At 39.9% G+C, this 24,009-nt stretch overlaps 1 long non-coding RNA gene and 1 other non-coding gene across 2 annotated transcripts; both read right to left on the minus strand.

Moving 5' to 3' along the window:
- Nucleotides 1-17,323: 17,323 nt before the first annotated feature.
- LOC138213105 (uncharacterized) lies at nucleotides 17,324-19,403 on the minus strand. Its single transcript, XR_011179512.1, has 2 exons — nucleotides 19,241-19,403; nucleotides 17,324-17,799 (listed from the first exon to the last, which is right to left on the minus strand). It is a non-coding gene; the product is annotated as an uncharacterized lncRNA (long non-coding RNA).
- On the minus strand, nucleotides 18,102-18,292 carry LOC138213483 (U2 spliceosomal RNA). The gene has a single exon (XR_011179523.1). It is a non-coding gene; the product is annotated as a U2 spliceosomal RNA (small nuclear RNA).
- Nucleotides 19,404-24,009: the final 4,606 nt, after the last annotated feature.

The following is a 24,009-nucleotide window of genomic DNA, read 5'->3' on the forward strand; positions in this document are numbered from 1 at the left end:
GAGTGTACGTTACATACTTTTATGCAGATAGACTGTAGCAAAAATAAAATTTACTGTACACATACTTCCTCCAACCTTTTCATGAATTAGTGACGGTTTCTGACTCATCAAAATAATTTTTTCCACCCATGTTTTGAGCTAAAACTCAAGAAATCGCTCTGCAGTGCTCAGTTGGGCTCTGAACTATCAGCCCCTACAGGCACTGGAAGATAATTTATCATAAATTCAGCCGACCACTTTCATAGTCTTTCAGCAATTACTGACTTTATATTCTGCTTTAAAAAGCCCATGATATACAGTGGGTACGGAAAGTATTCAGACCCCTTTAAATTTTTCACTCTTTGTTTCATTGCAGCCATTTGCTAAAATCAAAAAAGTTCATTTTATTTCTCATTAATGTACACTCAGCACCCCATCTTGACAGAAAAAAACAAATGTAGAAATTTGTGCAAATTTATTAAAAAAGAAAAACTGAAATATCACATGGTCATAAGTATTCAGACCCTTTGCTCAGTATTGAGTAGAAGCACCCTTTTGAGCTAGTACAGCCATGAGTCTTCTTGGGAATGATGCAACAAGCTTTTCACACCTGGATTTGGGGATCCTCTGCCATTCTTCCTTGCAGATCCTCTCCAGTTCCGTCAGGTTGGATGGTGAACGTTGGTGGACAGCCATTTTCAGGTCTCTCCAGAGATGCTCAATTGGGTTTAGGTCAGGGCTCTGGCTGGGCCAGTCAAGAATGGTCACACAGTTGTTCCGAAGCCACTCCTTTGTTATTTTAGCTGTGTGCTCAGGGTCATTGTCTTGTTGGAAGGTGAACCTTCGGCCCAGTCTGAGGTCCAGAGCACTCTGGAAAAGGTTTTCTTCCAGGATATCTCTGTACTTGGCCGCATTCATCTTTCCTTCAATTGCAACCAGTCATCCTGTCCCTGCAGCTGAAAAACACCCCCATAGCATGATGCTGCCACCACCATGTTTCACTGTTGGGATTGTATTGGGCAGGTGATGAGCAGTGCCTGGTTTTCTCCACACATACCGCTTAGAATTAACGCCAAAAAGTTCAATCTTGGTCTCATCAGACCAGAGAATCTTATTTCTCATAGTCTGGGAGTCTTTCATGTGTTTTTTGGCAAACTCTATGCGGGCTTTCATATGTCTTCCACTGAGGAGAGGCTTCCATCGGGCCACTCTGCCATAAATCCCCGACTGGTGGAGGGCTGCAGTGATAGTTGACTTTGTGGAACTTTCTCCCATCTCCCTACTGCATCTCTGGAGCTCAGCCACAGTGATCTTTGGGTTCTTCTTTACCTCTCTCACCAAGGCTCTTCTCCCACGATTGCTCAGTTTGGCTGGACGGCCAGGTCTAGGAAGAGTTCTGGTCGTCCCAAACTTCTTCCATTTAAGGATTATGGAGGCCACTGTGCTCTTAGAAACCTTGAGTGCTGCAGACATTATTTTGTAACCTTGGCCAGATCTGTGCCTTGCCACAATTCTGTCTCTGAGCTCCTTGGACAGTTCCTTCGACCTCATGATTCTCATTTGCTCTGACATGCACTGTGAGCTGTAAAGTCTTATATAGACAGGTGTGTGCCTTTCCTAATCAAGTCCAATCAGTTTAATTAAACACAGCTGGACTCCAATGAAGGAGTAGAACCATCTCAAGGAGGATCAGAAGAAATGGACAGCATGTGAGTTAAATATGAGTGTCACAGCAAAAGGTCTGAATACTTATGACCATGTGATATTTCAGTTTTTCTTTTTTAATAAATTTGCACACATTTCTACATTTCACAGCAACCATTGTTGCCATTGTAACCATATAAGCATAAAAAAAAATACAAGATGTAGAATGAAGTTTTTTAAGACTTTAACTGAAACTTGGAGGGAGATAATTGAGTTAAAGATTTAAAATGACATTTTTGTTGTTGAATATTTAAACCTGCAAGGAGCTGTTAATGTACTGCAGGAGAAAACAAGATCAGGAGCTCTATAGCTTCCCATACTGTCACATAATGTGCGTATACCGTAAAGGTTGCATGAACATTGAGGCTTCTATTTAAGATGATACAACTATGGACACTAATTTGGGAATACTGTATGTGAATATATCCTTTCCTACTATTTTCAGTAAAAATATTATACAGAGTTAATCACAAGAGTGTAAATACATTGAGTTGCTGTGACTGAAACAAGTCTATCAGGCCCTAACTGCACCGCTTACCTCACCAGTGCATGAAGGTCGTGAAACCTCTTACTTTTCATTTTGGCATCCATGTTAAAAGGTTGGAGTAGCCACACAGCCTGCATGACACACGTGTCTCATTTTTCTAGAGAAAAATAGAGCCTATTTTTCAAGCTTGAGGCGGGCCGTTCTCCGCAAATGTAAACCGTGGAAAGATCTGTTCATCCTCATATCGACATCATTCCAGCAACATCACACAAATGACACATTTCTCTATAGTTTTAATTTCTACGCTATTTCTGAATATGTCAGACATGAAAAACATATTTTTTTTCCTATAATTGAGCCCCCTCATCTGTTTGAACTAAATATAGATTCAGTTTACAATGAAATTAAATCAAACATTCTTTTATTGATGGCATTTATCAAAGCCAAACTGAATGGCAGCAGCACAATAGCAGCAACGTGAGTGGTGTGCATACATGTGTGTGTGAGCCGCAGCCGTTCAGCATGGTAGCGCACAGGTGAGGTAAGTGATGTGGGCCAGTTGTAAATGTTATCAAAAGTAGAAGCTGATAAATTAAAAGCCTTGACAATTATGATATTAAGGTGCGTGAGTATTATGCTTCATTAATTGACAACTTTCTGAATTCAAAAGCAGTAGAATATGCTTCATTTATGTACATGCGATGAGTTTTAGGCTTGATATAAACTTGCCACTGATCAGGCTTGGCACAAGCACGGGTTATGATACCTATTCAACGCCCATCTCTCCAGGCTCTGTGAAACACTTGAAATATCATTGGAGAAGCAATCACTGAACAAAATAAACTGTAACACAATATATGCAGTTCTTTCTACTATATTGTCAGTGGTCAAAATTCTGCAGATCTGCTCGTGACACAGGTTTCTTTTCTTTTTGGTAATAAATCAACAAAACCAGAAATAGAAGCTGATGTAATTATTCCGATTCAGAGTGGCATGTTGCATCTGCTCAGTACAACTGAATGTGACAGGACTAACTTGAACGCTGTTTTGTTTTTCCTCAGGCCAGTCTAAATGCAAAAGAGATGCAGTCTGAAAGAGGAGAGGATGAATTCTGTTCTTAGGGTTGCTCTGACTTTATATCTCAAAGAAGCGGGCTTTAACCCCCCTAAAATGGATCCAATTACGAAGAGGGCTTTTTGGTGACGCTTGTGGAACTGTGTGTAATTGTGTAACCCTAATTTTCCTGGCACGGTAGCTCTGACAGAGGCCTGTCATCTCCCCTAAGCCTCTTCTTTTCAGGCACGATGCTGAAATGAGATCTCGTCTTAGCTGCAGAAATGCTGAAAGTAATATAACGGACACCATGGAACAAAATCACCTTCTTACAGAGAAATCCCTTAGAAAAAGGGCTTTAGCTTCCATATCTTCGCTGGTCTCTCAGCTGACATGATGCAGTGAAGAAGGCTATGTGATATCCACTCACAGGACAGGCTTGCAGATGAGAGGAAATTTTACATTTTCTTACAGCATTGGAAAATTGTATGTCGGCATATGATTTAAAAAAAATTAAAATAGATTCAGTGGGTAAATGACATGTAGGCTTACATCTGCTTATATCCCCAGTGGAAAAAAAGATGAACACTTTTGATGAAGAAAACAAGCAGGCTTGCTAGAACGAATGTTTAAAATCACCTGCTGTGCGCCCTTCCCCCCTCCCTGTGCCTCCCTGTGACCTCATAAGCAGCAGCAGCATCCTCTGGCATGGCAGTCTAATAGCTCATAAATGTTTTATCGCAGTGCATGATAGTGCAATGACATCTAGCTATTCTCTGTCTACCTCGACTATTTTCACTTCTTTCAGAGGAAGAGATGAAAAAAGACTGTCTGGTGTTCCTTAATTCTGTTCCTTCTCTGAGAACAAATACAATTAATATGAATACTGTTTTGCTGCAGTGTCAAACATAATGTAAAACTGTTGATTTAGTGTTTTCTTTATCAACAACAGAAACCAGCAATGTTTACTGATGTGTTTTTTTTCTCATGAACATGAATTGTTTTGAATGTTTGGTTTAAGACAAATAGATTAAGGGAGGGTGAGTGTAAAAGGACTGTGTATGTATATGTGTGTGTGTGTGTGTGTGTGTGTGTGTGTGTGTGTGTGTGTGTGTGTGTGTGTGTGTGTGTGTGTGTGTGTGTGTGTGTGTGTGTGTGTGTGGCTCAGAAATTACTGCAGATAGTAGCAAATCTCCTGCCTTTGATCTTTGCAACCATCAAAGAGATCCGTCCTCCCAAAGTCAGACACCCAGCTACACGCGGCGCTGCATTTCATATGCTTTGAGAGAACAGCATCTCTTCATTTCTCCCTCGCTGGTCAGTAATCTCTGCATCGAAATACAGGGAGACTTGCTAGACACTCGCACATAGTTAGCACAATAACAAATGTAAAAGCAAAGCACGACAATAGCAGTGTATGAATAACATAACAGGAGCGTTGTTTTGCTTTTTCATATACTTCTGACGATAACATTGTCTACTGTTGTGGCTACAACTTTGTCTACACAAACTAATAGTTTACACACTTATACAGTAGACATAAAGCAGAACAAGAAGCCTAACACATCAATTTTGTTAATACACTTAATGCCTTTTTTTTTTTTTTTTTTTTTTTTTTTTTTTTTTAATTACATTTCTTCAAAGTCTTCAGTACATATATTATTTGAGTCTGGACCATAGACTGTATATAAAAGTGAACGTAGCTTCCGGGTCTGAAAAGGTGTTAAGTGCCTTAAACTACAATATCACTGATGTTCTGCTCGAGGTTGGCTCCACAAAGGCTCTGGATCCATAGACTCCTATTCAACTTTTCTCATGAAATACTCATGGAGTACTTTTTTTTTTTTTCCACGTCCCATTATGTTGTCATTCGCTTAAGTCACTTCTTCTCATTGTGGTTCATCTGAAAATAATAATATAATAATAATAATAATGTTTTTGGGATCATGTCTCTTTGATTGACAGGATGTGATGCAGACAAGTTTTCACTACAGTTTGGCAGCCTTTATCTTCTAAGGTCTACAATCAGATTGAGTCAAATCCACAACTCGTTCCGCCCATAGACTGTATATAAAAGTGGACATTGTTTCCGGGTCGGACAAATGAGGCCAATGTGGAAGTGCCTTAAGCTGCAATACCACCAACTGTTGCTAGAGGTTGACTCCAAAACGCCTCTGGCTCGATAGACTCCCAATCAACTAATCTCGAATATAAAGTCAATGAAGTTTTTTCCAAAAGTTATTTCAGTGTTGTTAGCCAAGATCACTCCTTCCTATTAGTTTTCTGGCAGTCCATCTGAAAATTGTCCCATTATTAATTAGAAAATATAGCCTCAAAAAGCTGTGTTTTTTGGGGGAGTGTCTGTTTCCTGTGTGGCCTGTGGGGTAGTCAGGTTATGGGTTTTGGTGGGCGGGACGTAGTATCATCGTGTTTCGAGTCAGATCCACCGCTCATCCAAATATGGTCACTTGTGGCTTCAAACAGCTCTGAACTAGCAAGATGGCGACGGCCCAAATCCAAACTTGAGGCTTCACAACCGGTGGGTGATGTCACTGTTGGTTGTCGCTTGGTCTGGACAGACATGAATGTAATGTGACAGCTTGATGAAGGCACTCAACCACGAGAAGCCACTTCTTTTTCATTATGTTCTAGTAATAATGTCTTTTAATGAATGAATGTACACTAAACACACACACACACGCACACACACACACACACACACACACACACACACACACACACACACACACACACACACACACACACACACACACACACACAGCAGTAAATAGTGGTTTACTCCCCTGCAACTAAACTGCTGGACTGCAACCAAATGTGACCTGCACTAATACATTATTTGTGTCATGTCAAAGTAACAAAATCAATCAAACCTCTCTCTGTACCTGTGTTGTTGCAGATTTTTTTCCTCACACAACCATTTTAGGGTCAGAACAATGTTAACAGTTGTGCCACGAGGGTGCTGTTAATCTGTAGTTTGCACTCCCCGCTGCTGAAATCACTCCTTCTTTGCTGCGATTGCTCCAGGAAATTAAGCTTATTCAACGGTTTTCCATACAGTGATTCACTCAGGGGAACGGTATCTGTAAATGTAAATAACATTATGCCTTTAGAGACTCTGGGTGAGATTTATGCGACTTCCTCTTAATTTGTCTCTATGCAGCATGTTTCTAAAACGTGACTTTGAAGCGGTGGTATGGCATTAATATTATTTTGCCACGTTCCATCCCCTGTCACTCTTCATTTAGGAGAGTTTCAGCCATTTCTGTCAATCAATGAAATTTTGATGACACAAACTGCAGTTCTCCAATCCCAACCCGTACGCAGTAATTTGTCACCTTCCACCGTAAAATTCAACTTCAACAATACAGTCTCTGTTCTCCCACGACAACCAGCTTTCTCAAGATATTGGCTTCAGCCTGCTGGTAATGGTACTCGGTATGAACTCTAGACAGTGATTGCTTGTTTTTTCCATAATGGAGGAGACGACTAAGTGAAGAGACATTTAGAATTGATCTGTTTGCTGAGCAATGGAAATTCAATCCACTGCAAGGTTCAATTGGTGGACTTTGTTAATGGGATGATAGCTGAACCTCAACGCTTACCACTGGCCTATATGTCATTTTTATCTCATGTGCGCACTAGAAATACAAATTAATTTGATTAGATAGACTTTATCCATCATCATGTTTATATTCCACACTCATAACTCTATTTATAGGTCGTTATTGTTTTGATTGATCAAAATTCCTTAAAGTACAGGTAAGGCCGGACGATTTAACAGCAGAGTGGCTCTCATTCTTCCAAAGAGTTTGAACGATCTATTTCAATGGGCATGTTTTGACAGTTTAACTATTCATGGGTTCTTTTTATGCATTAATATTTAACAATGTATGATTTCTGAAGACCTGCCCAAGATCACAGTGGTATCACGACATTATTTGTCTCGACATTTAAAGGTGCCCTATAGAGTGTCATTTGTAAACAAACAAAAGCTATCTTTGCATTTGACGATTCTGTATGTTTGAGGTTAATAAATGTACTGAATGCATTTCCTTCTACTTAAGATGTAAAAAAAAAAATGTAATAAATTGTGCAATGCAGGCTTCTTTTTCTTGTCTTTGTGGTGCATTGCTGCATTTCTTTGCAAGTTGCTGCCAACAATTATCAATCAGGGAAAAGCGTGGCAAACGGCGGCATTTTATTTTAGCATGTGTGAAATATAAAGAGCAAAATTGTCCCCTCAGTTTTGCGGTTAACAGCTTCTTTCCTTGTGACTGTGAAATGACCAGGCTCTAATGATGTCAAAGGCTGTCTCCGCAGTCAAGTCTGTTGAGAGTAAACTTAATCCATCTTGCGCAGTTGTCATGACGTCTATCTACCTGTGAGGAGTCGTGACAAATATCTGCCAGTAACTACTAAATCACTTGATAAAGGAGAATAAATAAATGTAAATGTAATTACCCCCTATGCTTTTGCCACCATTCATGCGACATCGGGAGTGTACGTGAGGGAATTTGGCGTTCAGGAGACATTGATTAATTATGCCACACACAATTAGCCCATCAAATCGAGTGTGTCCTCCTCTCCTGTGGAAAGGTGATGTCAGAATTTTATGGGGCATTAGGCAGTAGTGCTCCTTGTATTTTCTCATAGAGCACCAGAGAGTAAGAGCACTGGGAGAGAAGCGCGTTTGCAGGCTGTTTATGCATGAAAAGGGAATGGTGAGGCCTGCAGGGTAAAGAGAAGGCTAACTGATCCTTTTAGACCAATGTCAATACTGATACCCATCACTGTTTGCACTCCCAGCAGGGTCCATGGCCTCCCTGTAATGTCTGTGACATCTCAGTGATTGAGAGAAGAAATGACAGTGAGACAAATTAAGAGAGCAGGCAGAGATGGCTGCCCTTCTAGCTCCTCATTCCCGAATGCAAATTGTCTCCTAATACTCCACTTGGAGGTTTTTCACAGACATTGAAACGAGGGAATTGCCCTGAAAAAGCTAAATTATTATTGCTCTTAATATGAAGGCTTTGTCGTGGATATCAAGACTTGGTTGTATACTCTCAATGTTTGATTTAGCTCTCTGTGTACCCTGGATGTGAATTCCTAGCTAACCTACTATTTGATTTTTGCTGTTTGACGATTATTCAAAGACCGCCTCACACCCACCACCGCTGCTGCACACACACAGAAGCAGAAATAAATAGAGGCTTATGCTGTAAACTCAACCATCCCTTTCAAAAAAAAATCTTCACCTCTGACAAAGCTGATGAGCTTGATGTCCTTAGCTATCATCTTAGAGATAAAGGTCATTATTTGCTCTGCCCGCCAGATATCCACTTTACTTCATCTGGTGACAAAACTGGTCGTTGATTGTTGATCTGTGGATGGACCGGCTCCTCGGTGCTTCGCTCTCACATGACTATATTTGCGTAGCTGTGTTAGACTTATGATGTGCTAGCTGAACCTGGAAGAGTTTCCATTGCACCTTTTTATTTTTAAAAAAAATTTAATTTAATTTTAGTTCCGTACATAACTTTTTGACGTGGCAGTCATCTTTGCATGTTTTTGTTGTTTTTAGCATCAAATGTCACAGCACCACACATGTTTTACCAGAGCTTGAAAGTAAGGTGTTCTTCTTGTCCTCTTTTGTTGTCCAATGCTAACTGGCAAACCGCTTTTAGGTGCATTACCGCCATCTTCTGGTGGTAGTTATGCATTACTACCAGGCACTGGTAAAAACAAGTGAAAATATGGTTTCTAAGATGATAGTTGCATAAACTATTCACTTAAAAAAAAATAATGTAATAACTATTCAAAAATCATAACCTTTCTCTACTATGTGCAGTACTATCTACCATTATTATGTCACACATTTCCTCACAATTAGCCATCTTTCACTAAATGTGAGATTAATTTACCAACTCTCTGCTCTTACCAGGTCTTCTGGTATGGATTGCCAAATGTTAAGTTGCCAAAATTGCCAACATATTGCCTCATCAGGTTAAAAAAATTAAATAAATAGTTTTGTGGAAGTTATAATCTGCAATACTTTTCAAATTGTCTTTCTTGGTGATAAGCAGCGATTGCAGCACTCTGCGGAGAGCAGTTGTCAGTCAAACAATGGAGTGAGGATATCTGTATTCCTGGATTTTCTGTTTGCTCCCCTTTGGTGATTTTCTGCGATGGCCACTGCCTCTTGCTAAATTCCCAATTCTTTTATTTATTCAAAAAGTCATTGTTTCCTCTTCATGAAATGCAAAACTCATTATTTCTGGCGCACAAGGGGATGTCTTCCCAGTTCCCACTCAAGATGTGAAGAATAGTGTAGTAAATGTAAAATGTACTTGGTAGAGATACAGTCCTACTTGTACAATACAGTGAGTTGGATTATTGCACATTTATGTTATAGCATTAAAGTAATTCTGATTCTGAAGTCACTGTGCCTATTCACTGGTAAGATTTAATGAGTACTGTAATGAATCACTTGTGGGATTAATTTATATTTTTTTATTTATGTATTTTACATCAGATGACCACTGCAAACACGTGTGCCATATTTATATGTTATCCACCAATGAGGATGCCGTAAAAGAGTATCATAAACTATGAAATACATTTCTCAGGGAGCTCATAACAAAACTCCCTCAGGCAGTTTTTGTGCTTTTGTCTTTGATTGTGCAACGCCAGACATTATGGTTCTCTGTCCAAAAACAAAAAAGTGCTACAACTTCACAGTGGTGTGAAACAGCCTCAGTTAACCTTGTCATTCTTTATTTCTTTCATATTTCACAGTCATTTTCAACATGACGATGCTGAATGTGGGGTCTTATCAGGTTGTGTGGCTTTTTTTTTTTTAAGGAATTTCTAAAAATGACTACACATCTGTGTGTTGGACTGCTGCTGCTGTTATTCATTCACCAGTTCCCCCTTTCATTTTCAATTTTAAAGGTCAATGTACAGTTAATCGGAACAGGTCGCATTGTGGAAAAGCATTTCCATGACAACCATTTGCTAAGTGACCGACTATGAATACACAAGATAACTCAGCAATCTGCACATATCGTTTCTGCACGAAAGAGAATTGCTGGTGGAGGTAAAATAAATTGTGGCACTTTTCAGTGAGTTAAAAAAAAAAAAAAACATTTCCAGGAACATCCAGGATGATCAGCCAAGCAGTTAAGCTGTTTCTGAATGAGCTTTAGCTTTTCAACCCAGGATCAGTTTGAAATAAAAAATACAGAGTGTATAGTATCAGTCTGATGGTGTGCAATGAAAGGAAGCCTGCTTTTAAAGTGGGCAGATGGTGTGCTCCATATAAACACTTGCTGTTCAGTATCAAATTCCAAATTGGTCCTGTATATATAGATATAAATTTCCACAGGCCACACCATGCAGGCTTTTTAATACCATAATGCAATAAGTTAGATGCTGATGTAAGAAAGCGGAGATGTAAAATGGACCTACAGCACCATTACTGGCTGTAGTGTTCTTGCGGGAAACTATTGATTTCCCCTTTAATATGAAACATGGCTCTACACCTTTCTGTGTGGTCAAGGATAATGGCCTGATGAAGTGTATATAATATTTGGCGAGCTTCTTTTTGGAAAGCTGTGGTAAAATAGCCCGTGTGCCGGTGCAGTATATCAGCTTCTGCGTGAGCTGGCCAACACGGGTAATTTTTACAATGGTATTATATTACATGCTCAGATGAATGTTGGAATTTTATGGTCACTCTGTGCTCCCTCTTGTGCAGATGGCTTGGAGGGATAAGGTCTGCTCTGGTGTCAGGGTGGAGGGGGGAGGGTAGTTGTTTCATGTGATGAATACTACTCTCATGCCATTATTATGCTGCCTCTTTTCAGGATAGAACCATAACTCCCTAAAGCTAATGTGTCCATGCAAGCCTGTTCGTATTCACTTCCACACACCCTTTTTTTCATTGAACGTATAGGACACCAGACTTGAATCCTGAAGAGACTAAAGCAGTCGAGTCTCATCATAATTTCAACTTAAGTAGGTATTTCTTGAGGTACCGCTTTATGTTTTTACCTCAGAGTGAATCCTATTCCTCCAGGGAGAACTATTGATTATATTTAGAATATAGCGACTCCAGGGAATTGTCTTAATGCACACTTTGTGTTGAGAGCGGGAGACATATGATCATGTTTAATGAAATTTTGAAACAAAAGAGACACCCTTTCTTTTATTTATGAGATGCTGCATTTACCTAGGCTTTGCTGTGGGAGTCCGGTGATAATTGATGAAGGTCTAATGTGCTTATTTATTTGTCCAGTCCCCGAGGAGGAGGGTAAAAGCTGTGCCTAAAGATACAAGTGTATAGTCTAGAGAAGCAAAGCCCCGACTAATCCTCAGCCTGCAGTCAGGCTCTTCTTCTCCAATCACACACAACTCCCAGCTCTCCACTATTAATTCCTGCACCCAGAACACATCATTATTTAATACTAGCTGCATTGCACTTTGAGCTCAACCTGAACTGTGGCGATTCCTCTCTTATTACCTTTAACCATTCATAAACACGGTTAAATATGAAATGCTATCATCATATCTGTCATTAGTTTTTGGTAATTAGATTGAGCTTTCGTTTGGATGCAAAATGTATATGTTGTGAGATTTTCTGCATCCTGCCTTAAATCAGTGTTTGCACAATTGTGTATGTGTGTCCACACTCCCAGTCTTGCCTCCTCTGGCCTCCTTTCTGAAATAGCAGGCAATAAATGTGTCACTCTGAGACCAAGGCATGGATCTCAGGGAAAACTCAGATCTCTCTCAAATCATCCGTTAGAGGGAGAGAGAGACACAGAGGTCAGTGAATTGACAGTTGTTTTTTGTCTGTCCCCCACTTACCTACAACCACCTGCCCCACGGCCCAGCCCACTTAGCCAAACTAAAAGCCTTTCGTAAGGAGGAGTGGGCCTGCAGTTGTAAGGGTCAAGCTGAGGCCTCCAGTCCAGTATTGTCAAGAGTCCTTTAGTTTCAATCCAAACTGAGGCACCCACCTGAAGGATGTCCTGAGATTCTCATCTGACATTATCTTCATACAAAAATGGGCAGCGTGAGATCGACTCGTTGACACTGACAAAGGCAAAATGGCTGTGATGTAATTATGATAAGCACAAATTCCATAAAAGAAACACCTAATAACAGAATGTTTACCTTCTGTCGAGCGGGGAACCTGACTCAATCTGATTGGAAACCCAGTAATACTACGTCCCGCCCAACGATAGCCATAACCTGACTGCACCACAGGCCTGTCAATCAAACAGACATGCCCCCAAAAACACAGCTTTTTGAAGCTTATTTTATTATTATTTTCAGATGGACGGCCAGAAAACGAATAAGAAGAAGCGACTTTCGACTGCCCTGCAAATAGTCACCCTGACACCAGGTTTAACATAAAACAAACCACTTTCATTGGTCCATGACTGACTGTAACCTTAAACAATCTGCAAATGAAATTTGTCTTTTTACAAACTAAGTTTTTAAATATCGTCTTTGGCAGCTTGGCATGATTAAATCTTCCATAAACACATAACTCGTGGCATTCACCTGACATTTCACGCATTTCCAATACATTTGAGGCAGGTCTGTAAACACCAATTATTATCTTCAGCTTTTCTTTGATTACAATCAACTACCGTTTGATTACAGACACACATTTTGTTTGCTGCCTAACATTTGCATGGTGAAGTAATCAAATTCAATAAGAGAGAAGTATTGAAAAGTCGCAGATAGGTCTTTTGGTTCCATGTGATTTTTAAAAGGAATTCAAGGAATAAGTGGCATGTCAGTCGCTCTCAGGTCTCCCGTCAGGTCTGTAAAATTCCAGTGTGCTCACAGGATATTGGGTCATGTGGGTCATGACAGATGCACCCTTGTGGAACACACTGAAATAGAAGCACATATGTCGAACACGGCTCCCGCTACATCGTAACCTGCGTGGCTTGGGCCCAGTCCTGTCTGCCCAATACGACTCAAATGTATTTTCTTCATTTCCCACCGCTTTGATTTGGTTCCATCTGTTCCCACTCAGCGAGGCGCTTGAGAGATCATTGGACACCCAAGGTTGAAGAAACACGCCGGCTGCTGACCTTTGTGAAATGCTGGATGTGTGCCTTCCAAATATGAATAGCTAAAATGCAGGAAATCCAACAATAAAGCAGCAAATTAGAGACTGAGCTTTTTTTTTTTTTTTTTTTTTTTTTTTATATAGAAACAGGAAGCTTAAATATCCTACAGGCTCCTTAAAACAAGAGTTAGAAGAAAGCTTAAGACTTTAAATATTATTCTAACGATATATATTTCCAAAGGCAATGAACCAGATAATGCTGCATTCACTACAGTGGAAATTTCTTCTGTGTCATTGTTACATGTTATTACTGGTATGCGCTGTATCAAAGATTTAGGATGATCAAATAGCTCTTTCAAGATAACAACCTGTTATACTTCACAAACAAGATAATTACAAGTGTTTCACTGAAAACACATCAAAGTGAGCGGCAATCCCTTGATGAGTTGTAGTTGAGAGTTCAGAATGCCAAGAGAGGACAGAGGTTCACTCCATAAACTTCTGACTGAGTGGGTGTGGGCACAATACCGGCAATCTGTTCGTCTCCTCTCATCAGGTTGCTGGGAAGGTAATTACCGTTGGTGATGCAAGTAAAACGTGCCACTTATTGGACTTGTGTGTCAGAATAGTGTCCAATCAGAGAGGATAATGAGCAGCACGGTTCCAGAGGGATCCTCACCCCGCTGTGCCGACGTTTGTTTGAAGGAAACATCTGGCCTTTATCAACAATCTGGCCCCTGCGAGACTGTCACTGTGCAAACTCGTCTCCCACTAAGCACAAGGAGTACTGCAGGAGGTCCTCTCCAAATCCTTTTCATAGTTGTAAACATGTATCACGAAAACCTTGGAGAGCAATGTTTTGACTTTGTTTACAAAAGTGAGTAGGTGGATGATTCTCTAATATCAAAAGCTCAGTACAAAAAGTGAGAGCTGTTGTAAAAGCGTTGAACTGAGGAGACATAAAGTAAACTAAGCTGGGAGCGGGATGACTGTTACTACTGCGTTTAGAGTCTAAGGGTTTAAGTCCTCGAAGAATTAGGAGATAAAAGTTTTCATTTGACGGCAGAAGAATGCTCTCGGCTCCTCGTGCCGTTCTGCGCATTAGCTCTGCTGTGAAAATGATACAGCACAATCGAAAGTGTGTCTTTACCGTGAAAGCACGACTTGGGGAATCAGGTTTTTCCTCTGTGCAGCCACTACAAAAATATGTGCTGACAAACAGGAGTGGGGCCACTACATAGGGACACTGGAAGGAAGTATGATGTACGATGAAGAGGAGTAAATATCGACTTAATTTCTTGCTCCTTAGGTGCCGTACTCTCGGTGGTGGTGTGGCTCAGGTGATGTGAGCAGTTAGTGATGCGCTGAACAAAAGGTGAAGAGGGTTGGAGAGCCTACGTGAAAGGCTGATGGATATTTTGTTTTTTTGTCCGTTTACCCTGGATCTCTGCCAGATCTAGTCCTGTCTGTAATTTCATTACCAGTCTTTAGTACATCTATTTATTTAGTGACATCAGCGCTGGAGTTTACTCGCTGTGTAAGCTCGAGACATCGGCTCTAACTGTGATTTTTAATAAGATGTGTACTTAGTTCCTGTTCTAATTAGCATCACGCAGAAGCCGACTAATGCACATTTGAGTTGACATTGCTTATATAATTTAAGATTACGGGTTTTAATAAAACACCCTCTTCATGCCTCATTTCCACTGATCACCAGCTGCTGGGTCAATTGAATAATTAAGAATTTAATTAAGCTTCAGTTTGGATCACAATCTTCTAACACAGTCAAGCCTTGTAGTCTTAAGCATCAGTTACAGAGATCAAATAGGGAAGGGATGATGTGCCAAGCAAGAATTTAGAGATGTGAGCTCCATCATGCGCTGAAATGGAAAGGTCTAAAGTGGCTTATCTATTTGATCTCTGAATCCTCCGGTTCCACTTCACAGAGTGGGGCTGTTATTTTTCTGCTTGCCCGTATTATGCTGCAGATTCCTGGTGCAACCCTCCAAGGTATGCAGCATTTCAGTCTGTATTATCCCTCTGGACTGCTCCCCTCATCATTGCCAGCATGTAATACAATACTTTCTATTGACTTTTTGGGAAGCAGCGTTCACTGTGAATTGACTGTGTTGCCATGGCGTAAAGTAGGCTAATTTCACTCAATGGTGCATGAGTAAATGTTAAATGAAGCAACTGAACCCTGCAATATGAGAATATTGCTGCCCTCCATATGTTGGCACGCGTGTTTTAATGTTTGTTGTGTGTGCAGAACCTCCTGTCTTTTGGGATGCTGGGTCTTGGAGTTGGCTGTACAGTAAAACTGAGAGTCTCAGCGCAGATCTGCCGTTTGTTCAACTCCAAAAAGGTGAGCCATACATCATCCTATGTTACCAAAATCAATGCATTTTGCAGCTCCGTAGCATATGAATGTTTTAACATCAAACAGCCAGGGACACAGAGATGTTAGGGAACATGTCATTTCACAAACTACTGCTTTTTATTTTTTACATCACTGTGTTACTGTAACTTGGACTGATATTTGAGACAGTCATAAACTCAGTGGACTGACAGATCAGCATCTGAGCATCCATACTGCTGAAGCCTGCACTGGAATAAATCCCTATTTCCCATCAGCACAGGGCTGCTGTGATGCCCAGAAACACCATTAAGGCTGCGTGCTTCAAAGCTCTTCATCATCACTATTATAAAGCCTTTTTAATTAAGTAAAAAGCCATAATGAAGTTACTTAAAACAAACATACATTATAGATCCAAGCCAAATGGCAGTAATGTAAGAAATGTGGTATCAGAAGTAAATGTGTTGATAAGATGCTGTGCTTTTGATGATGATAATAATAATGACTCATTTTCTGTAATAAGGCATTTGACAATCTCTGTTTGGTACCCAACTATTTACAAGTCAATCCAAAGCTTCTTGCAAATGTTTAATTGTCAGAAGAGCGGTGTGCACATTCAAGTGTTACTGATATTAACATGAAGTAAGAAATTACTACATATTCCTTTCAGACAAGCTCATCACAATAAAGTGTATTTAATAGTGTGTTATCATAATGGACACAAAGCATCTAATTCTTGTGGGTCTTACCAGCTGATTTGTTATCTTAGGTATGCTTTTCGAAGTGCACCTTATTTCTAACCAAACACAATTAACATGCACTGGAGAAAGAAACAAGGCAGCGTTTAATCAATTGTAATCACATTGTCTCTTTTAACTTAATGTCAGAAGTGGCTCCTCTCGGTGCAAAGTACAAACATACTCCTCATATGCACACACACACACACACACACACACACACACACACACACACACACACACACACACACACACACACACACACACACACACACACACACACACACATACACACACACTTGCGCTTGCGTACATAAAGCCTATCTGATTTACTGCTTTGTACACATTGTGCTGACACTGAAAATCACACTATGCATCACAGCACCTGATGAATAGACCCAGTGTGAAGTTATAGTTGGGTTGTAACCCTCTGATATATGCAGGTTACAAAGCTGCATGAAGACTGCTTATGCATAAAGTAGTATTTCTGGAGCAGAGGGGGAAACTTGACTTTCCAGAGGGCTTATAACCAACACACAGCCGACAACTCCAGGGGCTAGATGTCAGGAAAGGTGACTGTGAGCTGTGCAAATAATATAACATCCTTCTTATTCAAAATACCTTCACTTTTTAAAAAGACTGGAATGTGACTGAGACTACTGCAAAACCTGTTCTTAAATTTTGTATGTATTTTATACTACCCCTAAACAAGGTTATATATATATATTTTTTAATGTATAACTACAAATTGTACATTTATTTAGCACAGTTGGGGCAACCCAAGTGGCTTCAAGGTATGTTAGAGTTAACCTGGTAACTACGCTGTTTAACTGTATGCCAGGTTTGTTTCAAGCACTCACATTTTCACCAACATAAATTGAATAAAGAGAGGATCATTGAGAGGGGAAAATAATTTATTGAATTAATAACAGTTTGAATTATACATTTTGGTGGTTAGAATCAGACCATGAGAGGGCGCTTCATAGAGTGATGTCCCAAATGGATGTAGGAGAAAGGACAGGACCCCTGGAGCCTAGACGATGGAGGTGGTGGAGTGAGTGGAGTATATGGATTTAAAAAATGTTTTTATTTATGTGGTGCCAAATCCAAACATAAGACATCTCAGGGCACTGAAGACAAGAACCAAACAACATTTCCCACATAAGCAACAGCTGGAAGGAAAACCGACCTTTTAACAGAAAAGCTGGTTCTGTCAAAGGTTTTTTGTGCAAAGAGGTGGGCAGTCGTCTGCCTAGACCGGTTGGGGAGAGCGGAGATCAGAGATGACTCATGGAAACTTCAGTTGGAGATCCCAGGAAACCCAGACAGATCAGGGGGTGATGGGGAGGAGGAGGGCTGCGCATCAGGAGGTCTGAATGACAGAATTATGATGATATTTAAAGAACAGGTACGAGACACTGATTGGCTCAAAAGTGAGAGCAGGAAGATTATTGGGCAAGTATGGTGACAACAAGATTATGAATGAGTGATTTGACAGCGTGGGAAACGTAAGTGACAAAGGAAATAGAGCAGCAGGAAAGTCACACAGAAAATGAAACAAAAGGGAACAGATCTTCCTTATTGAACCAATGCATAAGCTTAATCTATATTACACATGGTAGGTAGGTAGGTAGGTATATACTTTATTAATCCCCTAGGGGAAATTTTTTTAAGGGGGGGTGCACCGTTCCTGGAGGTACTGCAATACCAGGTCGATGCGTGGAGTGGACGGAGCAAGCCCCTATTCCATCTCCCTACTCCAAAAATCAATTTAATATATGGTCCCCGGGTAGGGGACGTATCAGATATTAAACTGATAAGAACAGATACTACACTTGATCTTAGCCAAAAGGCCGAGAAGCGATGCATGGCTGCATTTCTGTCATTGAGTGCAAATCCTTAAACTTTGCTCAATATACACTATTTTAGTATCATACGCTACAAAAGACCTAAATTAACTATAGCAATGATTGTGCTAAATTATGCTATATCTGAATGAAAATAAAATAAAAAGCACATCCGCCAATGTACTGCAACATTAAAAAGAGGCCATAATAATAAAACCAGGGACTGCGCTGCATGTCTTAATTATTCATCCATACCAATGTGTGTTCCCTAAATGATACAAAAAATTGCTAAGAGTTTCCTCCAAAGACGGACCTGTTCTGAGCAACTTTTACAGCTTTGCTCAGATTATAGGAGGCTTTAGAAATCTTGTCTGATTTTGGGTTTTGTCATCCATAAAACAAGAAATTTCACTGATTATCTATTCTCCAATCGTGCACACACTTAAACTACAAGATTGGAAAATAGCAGTGCATCGCAGGCAACAGGATATTATAAAGATTATCTTACAGCGGGGGGCACGCACCACCTAACTTTCTCTCACAAACAGGCTCATGTCTCGCTCTCTTTCTTTTACTACCTCTGTCGCGCGCACACACACACACACACACACACACACACACACACACACACACACACACACACACACACACACACACTAGCTTTCCCTATCTCATTTCCTCTCTTTATCTGTACACTGAAGTCATACTGACACCACTACAACTTCGGCTACATTTCCTGCAGCCTCTCCTCTACTGTACAGCTGTCCTTCAAATCCACAGATGACACCAATGTTGTTTCCGTTTCTAACGTCCTTTTCTTGCCCTCCTTATATCTTATATCTTCATTGCTGGTCCACTTGAATCCACTGAGAGACGTAGAGCTTAGATTGATGTAGTTATGACACAGATATGGATGCACTTGGACACAGGAGCTGGTCAGGAAGTGAAAATTTGTAAACTATTTACTTTGCTTTATATTTTGTCCACGGGCATGGGCATCAATCCAAGACGGCAACTGTGCCCTGATTCTGGAGGAAAATGTGTCTTTAATCTGAGTCCATCTGAAGAAATAAGAATAGGTCTTTACAAATGGAAAAACACAGGATCGATATTGATGATGATATTTTTCAGAAATGCACTTCCTTAGGATGCCCCCCCCCCCCCCCCCCCAACACCACCACCACAATGATTGTTTGATAGAGGACCATCTATGATGCATATAAATGCTGTTGTGCACAATAACAAACTGAACCTTTTTCTGTGTATGTACAAACAAATAGGAGAGGACACACCCATTTAGCTCCAAGATGTTGATTTTAGTGTCATAAATTATGTATCAGAGTTTGCAATAGTGCGCGGCTTAACTTCTTATTTGGTTCCTCAGATTTTCTTGCAAGCCAGCACCTCACTAACATGGAGTCCAAACTAGAACTCTGTACTTCATTTATAAAAGAAACGTAAAAAAGAAAACATGTCCGTGGAACAAATTTAAATAGTATGACTGGATGCACAAAAACAGGAGTGATCATGCAGAGGAGGAGCGAACCAGGGTGCCTGTTACAGTTCTTATTGATGAGACTGACTGACATCATAATACAATGCAGTTAATGTTTTGTTTCTTAGTGTTTCCAGTGTGCAGCCAACACACTGCAGGCTGATATTGTATTCATATAGATAGAGCACAACACTTGGAAGCACAAAATTTGTGACCACAAGTCTTTAAAGAAGCTTGTTCTCATAGCAACCAAATGTTAATATTTCTAAACCATCCAGAATGTGCAGTATTTTTCTGATTGTTGTTACAGGCTCCTGAAAAAAATCCTGAAAATAATTGGGGTCATAAAAAATTTAAAAAAAGTTTAAGAAATTCTTTTGTTTACATGTCTCAAAGTAAGACCATGCGTCACAGAGCATTTTGGGCCAGTGAGGAATAATACCCCACTCTGATAAATATGAGCCAGGGTTTAGTTTATTCAACTGCAGCTGTAAGTCGGAAAACAAGCTGAAATAACACATATCACAACCCATTTCCTCGCGATTAGGCATGCTTCTCAGCCGCTAAAGGGATTTAAGACACGATAATAAAGATAAAAAGGAGACATTAATGATTTTGTTCTGTTAATTAAAGGCAAGAGGATTAACAACAACACAGGAGCCTTGTAAAGCAATAAACAGACAGGGGCTCTGACATTTTTCCAAAACCATTAATGATAAATGAATTTAGTCCCTGCTGCGATCAAACAAATTGTATGGTATGAGAAAAAAAAAAAAAAAAAAAAAAAAAAAAAAAAACATTTTACATTTTCACTTCAGTTGAGGGACACTTTGAATTTCAGGGTATACAAAGTTGTAGTAGATTATACACTAAGTCAGGGGTAAAATGTAACTAAAGGAAACAATGAATATATTCTACATTAGAACTATTGTCAGTGAAAACCTTGTGTGGAACCTTTGGACAAGTGGACATTAAATCGTTTTCGATACAATTATTTATTCAACAAAAATATCAATAGATATAATGTTTTCTTCTGTGGAAAAAGTAAGTACACTCTCGGCCTCAGGAGCTCGTATTGCCCTCTTTAGTAGAAATAACTTCTTTTAAGCGTGCTTCAATGTTTGTCCATCAGTCTGAAATTGGCCAGCTAAAATCTTTGATCACTCTTACAAACAAAATTCCTTCTGTGGAAAGATGATTGAGGGTTTTCTTGCATGATTCTCGATGAGGCTGTTCGATAACGCTCCATTTCTTAATGTTGAGCCGTTTCCTGGTGGTTTTCATTGTGTGTTTTGGATCATTATCCTATTGAAAGGTCCACTTCTGGTTCATCTTTAACTATCAGACTGCTAGCTTCACATAATCTTCAAGCACTCTTTCATATGATGCAGAATTCATAGTTGAATCAATGACTGGAAGCTACTCAGACCCTGAGGCAGCAAAGCAACATCAATCCATAACATTTCCATCAACATGCTTCATAGTTGGTATGAGGTTCTTCTGCTGAAAAATTATTGGTCTTCGCCAAACATGTTTACACTCTGCTCATTTGCTGATGTGCTCTTGGGCTAAATTTGCTTTTTCTGGAGGCCTTGGAGAGATCTTTAGGTCTTGGCCTGATGATGCCACACACTTCATTAGCAAAGAGAACCCCAGACCCTATAGGTGTCAGAGGTTTGAATAAGACAAGTTTCACCTGTCACTGCCTGTAAAGGTTAATATTGTTACCACCTCATCTGTATCCCCTGTATCTAATTTTATGGACGTGAAGGTGTAATAAATGTAGGGGTGAACTTACTTTTTCTCCGTGACTAATCTGTTCAAATTCATTTAAATTATTCTAAATGTCAGTTTTATGTCACTTGCTAGTTCAAATACTTTGAAAAAACTATTTCCTTGGGCCGTACTTTTTTTTTTTCACATGACTGTCAGCATCTGTGCCGTTGTGTTGCATATCATGAACACAAAACGGACGCCTTGCTTCATTTCAATCAACACGACTTGTGTAATTTATGTCTGCTCAGCAATGAAAGATGGAACTGCAGCCCTGTTCATGTACAGTTGTGGACATGTTTCAAAAATGTTCATTAAGTAAGAAATAATTACAGCCTATTAGTGAGGCTGCTAATCAGCCCTCTCTTGTAACCTGCGGCTGTGCCGGCCTGCTGGCCTGTCAGAGCTGTTAATGCTGTGTTCCAGTTCAGATTTACACATACACCATTTCTAAATGTCATACTGTATAATGTTCAACATTTGAGTTTGTAACTTGGACTTCTTGGGAGGTATATGAATTTTGTTGATATATGTAACCCATTATGCTGTTTTGTTAAAGTGAAGTGCTATGCCTTTGAACTCCTGTAAACTGTAAATAAGAATAATAATATTAGTATGCAGGATTTTGTGGAGTATTCTTGTGTATGCTGTGATCTAAATGCTTGATTATGCGACAGATTTTCTCCAAACTTGCGATGTAATTTGCGAAGTTTTAAGTACGTTTTTTGTTTTTGTGATAAAATTTTGAGAATTAGCAAAATTGCACAACTACCTAAAAACAGAGTAATATCCCTTCCTATGATAATAAGCATGCTGCACATCACAAAAATATTCTCCATTACTTCTTGTTTTTTCCGGCTTCTGCAGTTTGTTTTGATGGCGAGAGGGAGCAGAGCCTATCTGACTGTAAATGAAGAGTTATTTTAATTGATGAAGCAAATTTGTTTGGAAAGCCTACTTTATGCCATAATACTTTCAGCCGAGCTTCTGTCGAGTACCTTCTTTGTTGAAAAATTACGGGAATTTTGCAAAATTGCAAGCTCCCACAAATATTGCGGAGATTGCTTGAATTTGCGTTAATTATTGTGATCACGATTTCCTGGAGAGACTGTGGTATTTACAATTTATAAAACAAGGAAACTTCTGCCTTGATGTCACATCACTATGATTCTGTGTTAAGAAAACTGTCCGACTGAAGTGTCTTCTTCTTCTTACCTCTTCCTGTGAAAATGAGCATCTTTTGCACCTACAATATACAAACTATACATAATTACCATAAATTATCACCGGGCTCTCCTATGTAACATTCATATTTGCAGCTGTTGCAATTGTCCTGGGCTCTTCTTCCCACTTGTTTGTATCATGTATACATTCATTGTCTATTTATGTAATCATATAGAATAGAAACAGGGCTGTGCTTGGATCTTGTCTTGTTGGATACAGTCTTCTTGGTAATTCTGACACTTGTGTTGGAAATAAACTTGTCAAACATGGCCACATGATGAAATCTAGATGAGCCAGTGACAGCGGCTGAGTGTTGTGAATATTGGCTCCCTGGCATGTCTCGGTCTCATATCTTAATGTAATAGAGCCATCATTAATGTTATTAGTTACACGTGTGCTTTTCCTGCAGGTCAAAATGTCTGCCATGAGAAAAGGTCTATTGGGTGTTTAAAGGTTAATGATGAGTGTGGAGCCAGAGATGCTTCTGCGGACACACCACCTGTGGCTGTCACCGCTGCACGCTGCTCGTCATGGTCACTGATTTGTAGACAAATGTCATGGAGAGCTGCGGACAAATTGAAATGCTAGCTGCTGGAAAATTACAGATAGTGTGAAAGAGACAGGGGTGTGAGGAATGAACAACATTAGTGTAACTGCCGCAGTCACTCCATATGGCACATGGCGGCATGACATTAGCACCGTGATGTGTGCTTGATGGGCTTAGCCTGCTTGATGCTTGAGACCTCGTCGTACGATCGGCTCACAGATCACCTCAGCATTTGAGCTGTTTATAGCTCACGCTCAAGGTAAAAATTGTGCCTTGTTTAGAGCTGATTGATATGGCAAGATTTATTTTTGCATTTGTTTGCATAACGAAATGGCCTGGTTGAAATGATCTTACATGATCTGACAGGAAAAGGCTAATAAAAATGTAACAAAGTTCGCAATATTTGCTGACACCTAAAGTGAACACTAGAGCTCTGTCCTGTGGATGGTTTCATAACCTGTAGCTGTACTCCAGATGTGTGTTAACGATGTTTTGCATGAATAAAGTTGTACTTGGCTTACTTTCATTCTCAAATAGATGTTGGAGTTGGCTGTGAAGATGTGCGCTTTGGTTTAATTGATTTTATCTTTAGCCTCTGCTTGTGTGGGGGGTTAAAGCTTATTAGCAGGGCAAGATAAAGGCTATCGCTAGAGTGCTCCGCTATTTTAATCTATATTCTCTCAGAAAAAGAATGAC

The sequence above is a fragment of the Embiotoca jacksoni genome, unplaced genomic scaffold (assembly GCF_022577435.1).
Source record: "Embiotoca jacksoni isolate LCO1_2020_lvr unplaced genomic scaffold, fEmbJac1.0.p SCAF_6, whole genome shotgun sequence".
Lineage (NCBI taxonomy): Eukaryota > Metazoa > Chordata > Actinopteri > Embiotocidae > Embiotoca > Embiotoca jacksoni.